This window comes from Suncus etruscus, chromosome 10 (genome assembly GCF_024139225.1).
Source record: "Suncus etruscus isolate mSunEtr1 chromosome 10, mSunEtr1.pri.cur, whole genome shotgun sequence".
Taxonomy (NCBI): Eukaryota; Metazoa; Chordata; class Mammalia; order Eulipotyphla; family Soricidae; genus Suncus; species Suncus etruscus.
In genome coordinates, this window is record NC_064857.1 from 21,923,770 (window position 1) to 21,934,798 (window position 11,029).

The window sequence follows — 11,029 nt, forward strand, 5'->3', positions numbered from 1 at the left end:
AGAGTGGTGAATGCAATTACAGAAATAACTACACTGAGAACTATCATAACAATGTGAAGGAATGAGGGAAGTAGAAAGACTGTCTAGAGTACAGGTGGGGGTGGGGTGGGAAGGAGAAAGATTTGGGACATTGGTGGTGGGAATGTTTCACTGGTAAAAGGGGGTGTTCTTTGCATGACTGAAACCCAACTACAATCATATTTGTAATCAAGATGTTTAAATCAAGATATTAATATAAAAAGTAGTGACCATTTCTAAGTCAGAAAGGATATATTCAAACAAGACTTCAAGTTTCATTAGAGTATCTGTGGCTTTTAGATTTCATAGATTTTGAGACTTTTTTCAACCTCAAATACTATCATTCCATTGAACATAATTGATTTAAACCCAAGTGGTCTCTCTAACCATTTCTCTGATTCAGATATTAACTGAAATCCATAAATACTTCATGACTAGTTAATTTATACTGCCAAATATCAGAATCATAATATCTAACACTATGATAGAATGAAGAAGTTTTATGGTACATCATCATTATTTTTCTTTGTTGTGCATGTATAATTCCCTACTTAATAATTACAAAGAAAATATTAGGGAAGTCCAGCCATGCATGAAGTAATCATTTTCCATTTCTACTTGTATAAATACATTTCTAATCATTTTAAGATTTTTCTTGTTTTTACAGTGGCTTAAGCACAGATTTTCCTTTCTGCACATCTTTAAGAAGTCATCTCTTATACTGTACAAACTCTAGTGCCCTAGCTGCCATAAAATACAAAATTTATATAAAATGATTTAAAGGTAATAAGGAACCAAGTGTTCTGGTTGCAGCAAGAATAAACCTTGCACATAATCTTGAGAGTTGGACTAAAATTTAGTGAACTGCTTACTCCAGAAGTTGTTTATAGAAGAGCCTGTGGTGAAAAGATTTGAGGATGTGGAACCCAATTGATTTGTCTTGAAAGAACATTGCAGAGCAAGCATTGTTGGTTTTCTAGAGTATCTAAATTCTAAGTGTATTTGGGTTGACCTGAATGGGTTATACTCATGAGATTTATGGTGAGGTCAAATTCTCCCCCAAGTGAGAATTTGGCATTGCCACTGTTAAAAGCTCTTAGAAGTACAACTGCTCAAATCTGTATTTATTTAATAAATGAAAGTCAGGTCAAGTCCATTGCCCACCCACATTGTTCTACAATTTCATATTTTCTTGTGAAATGGCTTAGAGATTCAAGCTGTATCCTGCCTTGGTCTTACTGCCAGACAATAATACTTCCTGCTTAAACCTCGTACCAAACATAGAGTTTTGATGAACGGTTAACTCTTAACTGTTAACATGTGATGGGACAGTTAACATATAATGTACTGTTAAAATGATGGAGCAAGGAGGATTCTGTAGTTGGTTTTAAGAAATGAGAATTTTATATTAACTATCTCTTGGTAAGTCATACTTTAGAATATTATCTCTGACTATATTTTCGAATGCTTATTTTTAGTCCTATAGATATAAATTAGGTGAATTTTCTTGCCTAAAAGTTTGGGGTTTTTTGGGGGGCCAAACCTGATAACGCTCAGGTTATTCCTGAATCTGTGCTCAGAAATCGCTTCTGGCAGGCTTGGGGGACCATATGGGATGTTGGGGATCAAACTCAGGCCTATCCTGCGTCAACAGCATGCAAAGCAAACGCCCTACCTCTGTGATATGACTTTGGGCCCTAAAATTTTTGCTTGAAGAAGCTTCACTTGTTCATTTCTACTTGCTGTGCATGGCCTAGTTTTCTCTGTAAATTTACTTTTATGTCAAGTAAATCACACTAGGATTTCTCCAATATAGAGAGGATTTAGTCAGCTGTGATTTTTTTTTAATTTTCCATCATTTCTTTATTTAAACACATTACAGAATTTTTTGTAGTTGGGTTTCAGTCATCAAATGTACACCACCTTTCATCAGTGTAACTTTTTCACCGCCAATGGTCCCTATTTCCTTCATCCCTAACCCCTTGCGTATCTTCAAGATAGACATTCGACTTCTCCCTCTCGCTATCATTGTCTTGGTAGTTGTCAGTGTACTTAGTGTTCTAAGTGCACTCACCATTCTTTGTGCCGAGCTTCATATGGGCTGGTTTTTCTGGCCCTCATCTCTATTGACTCTGGATATTATTATCATACTATTTTTTATTTTTCTTATGTGCCACAGATGAGTGGGATAATTCTGTATATCCCTCTACCTCTGATTTATTTCACTCAGCATAATTGTCTCTATATTCATCCATGTGTAGGCAAATTTAATGTCTTCTTTTTTCCAAACAGCTGCATAGTATTCCATTGTGTAAATGTACCAGTTTCATTAGTCACTCAATTGTTGGGCATACAGATTATTTCTAGATTCTGACTATATTCCTATATTTATTGAAGCAATATTTACAATAGTTGTGATTATTTTGATAGATATAACTTTGAACTAAAGAGACACCATCGTTATCAAAACAGGAACCATATTTTCTTAGTAGACAATGTCTTTTTTATCTCATCATACAAGCACTTTGAAGTGTTCTGTTGTGTGTGTGAGTGTGTGTGGTTTGCCTAAAATAACATTCCTTAGATATAGGCAAGATTTTTAGGCATTAATGGACTTTCTACTTCAAATTTCTCCAGTCAGCTATAGAAAGATCAGTTCTAGTATCAGACAGAATTCTCAAAAGAAAATGTTGCAGGGTGTCAAAAGCTCATAATTCAAGCAGGGTAATATTTGGAAAGAACCTAAAATTCTTATTTTGCAAAGAGAATATCTGATTTTCAACTTTTGAGACTCTGAGTTTATTAGATAGAATATGCAGAAAGGGCTAAAAACTATACTTGTAACTTATGTCATATGGGAAGACATTACGTTTTTAAATTTACTAGAAAAATATTTTGAAAAAGGTTTTTAGCTAAGAAATTTGCAGCAAATATAAAAACTAAATTGTAATGTTCCTTCGAGATTTTTAGCAAGTCTATAGTCTAGATTTTCTTGTAATATTGTCAAATTATAAATCAAAATTGAGCCTGACATTAACAGTATTCAATCAGACTGAAGCAAAAATGGACCTGTAGATTATTCCACATAAATGAACAACAAACAGGAGCTGATATGGAACAAATTCTCAGATAAATTAAATTCCTTTTTCTTTTTTTAAGTTGATAAGTAGCAAATAATCAGACTAACACAGAATTAAGCATTGTTGGAATTATTCAAGAAACTGATTTTATTGTATAATTCTTAAGTTTGAAGTTTTTAGGAACCTATAGACATTGTAAACTGAGGACATATTATAACATTACTGGTAGTGTGGTTATTTAAACCATACTGTGATCTTTGGCTATGCTTTTTCTCCAGAAATTCTACACATATTAAGATTTCATCTAGGGTCAGAGATAAAATATAGGCATTAAAGTGAGTGTCTTGCATGTGACTAACCTCAGTTTGAATCCCTAGTATCACATATAATCCCTTGAGGTACTTCAGTCAATCTCTAAGTTTAGAGCCATTACACCTGCAATGTAGTTAGAAAGACAGATAATAAAATCAAAGTTTTAGTAAGGCAAACTTTATTAATGAAACAGAACTTAAATTCTAAACTTTAAATATGAAACAAAAGAAAATATATTCCCTTCAACAGATGAATGGCTAAAGAAACTGTGGTACATATACACAATGGAATATTATGCAGCTGTCAGGAGAGATGAAGTCATAAAATTTTCCTATATATGGATGTACATGGAATCTATATGCTGAGTGAAATAAGTCAGAGAGAGAGAGAGAGAAACACAGAATGGTCTCACTCGTCTATGGGTTTTAAGAAAAATGAAAGACATTCTTGCAATAATAATTTTCAGACACAAAAGAGAAAAGAGCTGGAAGTTACAGCTCACCTCATGAAGCTCACCACAAACAGGGATGAGTTTAGTTACAGAAACAACTATGTTTTGAACTATCCTAATAATGAGAATGTACGAGGGAAATAGAAAGCCTGTCTAGAGTACAGGCGGGGGTTGGGTGGGGAGGAGGGAGATTTGGGACATTGGTGATGGGAATGTTGCACTGGTGATGGGTGGTGTTCTTTACATGACTGAAACCCAAACACAATTATGTAAGTAATCAAGGTGTTTAAATAAAATATAAAAAAAGAAAATAAATTTAAAGGGCAAAAGTAATTTGAGACTTACCTTTTACATTTTATATATAATTGAAAAAGCTGAGAAACATGTAAAGATTAAAAAAGGCTAAAGAAAAGACTAATAAAATGTATTTAACATGTATATAAATATAAATGAATGTTATTTATTTAAAAAAGACGCTTTGTATCATTTTCCACAGAGGCCTTACCAATTTAAGCTACCTTCACTAGTGCACCAGTTTTATTTCTTTCCACATTATGACCAACATTCATTTATCATTATTAATTCTTTAAAATAGATACTACTCTCCCTAATGTGGACTGTTGCATACTTTAAAGAAATTAAAAGTCAATAAGGACGAACTAAAACAAAAGCAACTAAAAATAGATGACGTAAGGCAAAAATACTTAGAGCTAATATAGATATAACTAAAATGTCATGAAAAAAATTATAGAATGATTTTTCTGCTTGAACAGATTTGGGAAATTGTCATAAAGGTTTAATTTATACCTTAAGTGTTTTGATGGGACTAACACTACTTTAGCTTCCCTTCTGCTTTAGATGTCAACATCTATCCCTTCATCTAAATTTCCTTTGCTACTCGAACTAACTTTATGAAACTAAAACAAATGAATGTCAATCAATCTTCTAAAAATATTTTTCATGATTGTCTACAGTTCACAAAAGAAAGTTCTTCAGCATTGAATTCAGTGAAGTTGGCCAATATAAATTTAAAGATTACTGATAGCTGCCATATGTATCTATCACAGGCAATAACTACCTCACCTGAGGTCCTTCATCTTTCAATAACCTGCATCGCCAGTGATTGGGCCTCTTCCACATGATTCCAAATTTCCAGTGATTGACTTGATCTCAACAATAAAACATGCATCCAATAACCTTAATTTAGGCAACTTCTTTTTTGTTTTTTTTTGTTTTGTTTTTGTTTTTTTTTTGTTTTTGGGCCACACCCGGCGGTGCTCAGGGATTACTCCTGGCTGTCTGCTCAGGGGTTACTCCTGGCTGTCTGCTCAGAAATAGCTCCTGGCAGGCACGGGGGACCATATGGGACACCAGGATTCGAAACAACCACCTCTGGTCCTGGATTGGCTGCTTCCAAGGCAAACGCCGCTGTGCTATCTCTCCGGGCCCAATTTAGGCAACTTCTGATGTCTCTTAAATTTCAGAACTTTATATGGGATTGCCCAAGTCTTTGACTGTAACCACAAATTCACAGATATATTTCTCTAGTTTGTTTGTTTGGTTTTGTTTTTTTTTTTTTTTTTTAGATATCTAAATCCTCTACATACAATTTTCCATCTCAGGACATTGTTTTCAGTAAATTCCAATTATGACAAACCACAAAGTTACTTCAATTTAAAAAAAAAAAAAAAAAAAAAAAAAACATTGTGATAGTCAGGTTCCAGAGTCAAACAGTTAAACTATGACTCCTTCCTAAATTTCTGAATTTCCTTACCTAGTGTCTTCATTTTCTGTACAATACATGCCCTCTACTTTAGCATTTGTTTACAATTATTAGGTTGCTGTGTATTGTTTACTGTCTTCCTTGTGATCATGCTCCTTTTTATATTTTATAAAATTATAGTTGCTCGGGAGAGTGTTACTTGTTTTCTCAATGAAAAATAGAAATTCCATGCATAAATACTATCCATTGGTTTAAGCAAATTTATGAAATAGACAAGACAGAAACAAACTTTATACCAAGTTTCCAGAGCAGTTTTCATCCGTTTTTTTTTTAAGGTGTTTCTCTAGACTTTTCCATTGGTACTAGGAATTCTCAGAATTTTACTCTTTAGATAAAGTAGGAGAAACTTTGAATCTATTTTCATCAGTGATATAAGCCTATACTTCTCTCTCTCTCTCCTCTCTCTTTTTCTCTTTGTCTCTCTCTGTCTCTCTGTCTCTCTGTCTCTCTCTCTCTCTCTCTCACTCTCTCTCTCTCTCTCTCGTGAGGTCTCTGTCAGCTTTTAGTATCATAGAAACTGTTTGGGGGGGTTTCTGTCTCTTCAGCTTTTTAAAAGAAACTGAAAGGAATTAGTATTATGTCTTCTTTAGGGAGTTGGAAGAAATTTGTAGTAAATACATCCAGACCTGGGATACTGTTTGAGGAAAATGTTTTGATTACCATTTCAATTTCTATGTTACTATTGGCCTGTTCAGGTCTCTTTTAGTTTTTGATTCAATCTTGGAATTAAAAACGTTATTCCTTTCTTTTAAGTTTTTCAATTTAATAGAAAATGATTCTTGAGTAATCCCTGATGATCTTTTGAATTTCTGTGGGCTATCAATTGTGATATGTTCCTTTTTATTTTTATTAAAAAGTAGAATGATGCCTGTACTTTCTCATATTCTGGCTTTGGACCTACTGTAATTGAATCTCTACATCTCTACTGTGTATTCACTGCTTCACTTATGCTGCACCTTCTTCTTAAATGGTTAGTATCTTGATGAAGAATTTCCTATTTTTTATAATATATGCCTGGTCCATAGTGATAGCTCATAAATTTCTGGAAAATAATATCAGTCCCATCAAAATGTAAAAGCCTGTAGTGCTGCTTTTTTCATACCTTTATCCCCAGAAACTCTACTGGTCAGTATATGGAAAAACATGTAACATGATTTTTATCTTATTGATAAATAAACCAGAGATTTTATAAATATATATAAATATTAGATACTGTTTCTTTTCTTCTACATACAAATATTCTTTTTTTATTTAAACAACTTGATTACGTCCATGATTGTGTTTGGGTTTCAGTCATGTAAAGAACACCACCCATCACCAGTGCAACATTCCCATCAACAATGTCCCAAATCTCCCTCCTCCCCACCCGACCCCCACCTGTACTCTAGACAAGCTTTCTATTTCCCTTGTACTTTCTCATTATTAGAATAGTTCAAAACGTAGTTATTTCTCTAACTAAACTCATCCCTGTTTGTGGTGAGCTTCATGAAGTGAGCTGTAACTTCTAGCCCTTCTCTCTTTTGTGTCTGAAAGTTATTATTGCAAGAATGTCTTTCATTTTTCTTAAAACCCATAGATGAGTGAGACCATTCTGTGTCATTTTCTCTCTCTCTCTCTCTCTCTCTCTCTCTCTCTCTCTCTCTGACTTATTTCACTCAGCATAATAGATTCCATGTACATCCATGTATAGGAAAACTTCATGACTTCATCTCTCCTGATAGCTGCATAATATTTCACTGTGTATATGTACCACAGTTTCTTTAGCCATTCATCTGTTGAAGGCTATCTTGGCTTTTTCCAGAGTCTTGCTATGGTAAATAGTGCTGCAATGAATATAGGTGTAAGGAAGGGGTTTTTGTGTTGTATTTTTGTGTTCCTAGGGTATATTCCTAAGAGTGGTATAGCTGGGTCATATGGGAGCTCGATTTCCAGTTTTTGGAGGAATCTCCATATTGCTTTCCATAAAGGTTGAACTAGACGGCATTCCCACCAGCAGTGGAGAAGAGTTCCTTTCTCTCCACATCCCCGCCAACACTGCTTGTTCTCATTCTTTGTGATGTGTTCCAATCTCTGGGGTGTGAGGTGGTACCTCATAGTTGTTTTGATTTGCATCTCCCTGATGATCAGTGATTTAGAGCATTTTTTCATGTGTCTTTTGGCCATTTGTATTTCTTCTTTGTTAAAGTGTCTGTCCATTTCTTCTCCCCATTTTTTGATGGGATTAGATTTTTTTTTCTTGTAAATTTCTGTCAGTGCCTTTTGGAGATTAGCCCCTTGTCTGATGGGTATTGAGTGAATAGTTTCTCCCACTCAGTGGGGGGCTCTTGTATCCTGGGCGCTATTTCTTTTGAGGTGCAGAAGCTTCTCAGTTTAATATATTCCCATCTGTTAATCTCTGTTTTCACTTGCTTGGAGAGAGCAGTTTCCTCTTTGAAGATGCCTTTAGTCTCAATGTCCTAGAGTGTTTTACCTATGTGTTGTTCTATATATCTTATGGTTTTGGGTCTGATATAGAGGTCTTTCATCCATTTGGATTTAACCTTTGTACATGATGTTAGCTGGGGGTCTAAGTTCAATTTTTTGCAAGTGGCTAGCCAGTTGTGCCAAGACCACTTGTTGAAGAGGCTTTCTTTGCTCCATTTAGGATTTCTTGCTCCTTTATCAAAAATTAGGTGATTGTATGTCTGGGGAACATTCTCTGAGTATTCAAGCTTATTCCACTGATCTGAGGGCCTGTCTTTATTCCAATACCATGCTGTTTTGATAACTATTGCTTTGTAGTACAATTTAAAGTTGGGGAAAGTAATTCCTCCCATATTCTTTTTCCCAATGATTGCTTTAGCTATTCTAGGGTGTTTATTGTTCCAAATAAATTTCAAAAGTGCCTGATACATACATACAAATATTCTTATAATGCATGAATCACAACTATCCTTCCTTAAAATATCCAACTCCAAATATCATACTATGAGAACTTAATATAGAAATATTCAGCTAGGGCCAGAGTGATAGCATAGTGGTAGGGCAGTTGCCTTACATGTGACCAACCCAGGACAGACTGGCATCCTGTATGGTCACCTGAGCCTGCCAGAAACGATTTCTGAGTGTAGAGTCAGAGCCAGGAGTAACTTCTAAGAAATGCCAGGTGTAGCCCCAAAACAAAAACAAAAACAAAAACATTCGACTAATATAACTTGTTGTCTATAGGAAGTAAATAAATGTTCAAAATATTATTATAGATGTATTTAACAAATTAAATAATTCTCAAATTCAGCAAAGCAATGATCTTGATGAGAAAAAAGCTCTTAAATAAAGTCATTCAATACTATTTGGAATGTGTACTGAGTAATGAAAGTGACCTGAAATTAAAGGTTTACAATGCATATTAATAGAATTTCCTAATGATACCAAGCTGAACTGGTAGGAAAGAAAAAAGAACAAAGGATTTACACAATTCCTGACATAATGAAAATCATATTTCCTCCTCTTATTGGTTTGTTGTCTATGACTTCAGTGGTCTCATTTCTCATAAAGTTGTAAGGCAGAAAAGATTCTTTCCATTCTTGTACTATTTTTTTCTGACTGCTTGTCTCAAATCCCATCATGAGGAGACATCAGAAGTACAAATTACTTTACATATTTTCAGACTTTTAACTCAAAATTTTTGTAGTTGTCTACACAGCATCAAAAGAATGGAAAAAGTAGTCATATAAGTAAATTTACAAAAATTTAAGTAAATTTAAGAAAAGTAAATAAAAACATAATATGCATTTAATGCAAAGTAGAAAGAGTAATTTTTTTTAAATATTCTTTTAAAAATATTCTTGTAGGCCAGACAGATTATATAGTGAGTAGAGTTCTTAGCTTGTATGTGGTCAACCCAGATTCAATCCATAGCACCCTATGATTCCCAGAGCCTACCAGGAGCGATTCTTTAGTGAAGAAGTGGTATAAGTCCTGAAGTCCACCATTTGTTACACAAAAATCAAAATTAAATATAATAAATACAAATAAATAAATAAAAATTGTAGCATAGACTCTGGTATCTCAATAAAAATGGTCTAAACATGATTTTTGATAATTCTGTCCATGTTTATATACTATCTACTAAATTAATGAAGGAAAGCCAATGACCCCAATTCATAGAAGAGTAAAGCAGTCTCTTGATCTCTCTCTTTAGTGCTTTAATGTCCTGTGGAGATTTCTACTAGTGCTATTCTGTATTTATTATATTTAATTTTGATTTTTGTGTGACAAATGGTGGACTTCAGGACTTACACCAGTTCTTCACTAAAGAATCGCTCCTGGTAGGCTCTGGGAATCATAGGGTGCTATGAATTGAATCTGACTACTTTTTCCATTCTTTTGGTCCCAGGATGAGTTCTGTCCAGTCATGGTTATCAGAGTCAGTCTTCTATAGATAGTGAACTTGGCTTTTGTACAAATCAAAGGATGACATGTCTTCTGATTTCATCTTATCGTTAGGCAGTGAGGTAAGATTACCTGTCTTAGGCCAAGTTGTTGCCATTACTTTGTTGTCAGGATGTCATATCAAAACCGGCATATGTTGGTGTCAGAGTAGTATTAGGAATGTCCCAGAGGGAGATTGGTTTCTGGAGCTGTGGCAGAGAGCTATGTTGGTTCCACGTCTGAGATCTCGAGTTCGGGGCTGGACAGTCGCTATCCAACCACCTGGAATCCAAATTGGGTCCACATGACACACGTTCAAGGTGGGAGGTGCCCCTGCATTGTAAAGTGTATGAGTTCTTATCCCTAGTAGATAAGAGCCCATTTCTACACGTACAATTTCCTCTTCTTTAGTATGCCCTTGCAAGAAGACATGGTGTTACATTATATTGCTGGTGCATTTGGGGGATGAGAGTGTCAGACTCCATCCCCTCTTTGCCCTGGTTTTGACCCGAGCCATTATCCCAGGCAAGACTTTTTCTTGTAGGTCTCCATATCAAGCAGAACCAACACCAGTGGAGTTAAGAGAGAAAAGAAAACAGAAACAAGACCAAAAAAAATGTGTGTGTGTATATATATATATATATACACATGTATATATGTATATATATACATATATACATAGACACACACACATATATATAGGAAAAAATAGAGAAAAATAAGTTTAAAAAATTAAGTGAATAAGATGATGCTAGAGACTACCTTGTGTATTTTTAAAGGATTTAAATTTGGTAGGACTTATATGGACAGATAAATATGATATACACAATATATTTTTGTTATGCTCATAAAAATTGATGATTAAAATTAATTCAATGATGACATCCCCTAAAATAGGTCTGATTGTTACATAGAAATAATTTTAATGCCATTTTCGATCCTCTAATTATCTTTGAACATCTTGTATAAACTTTT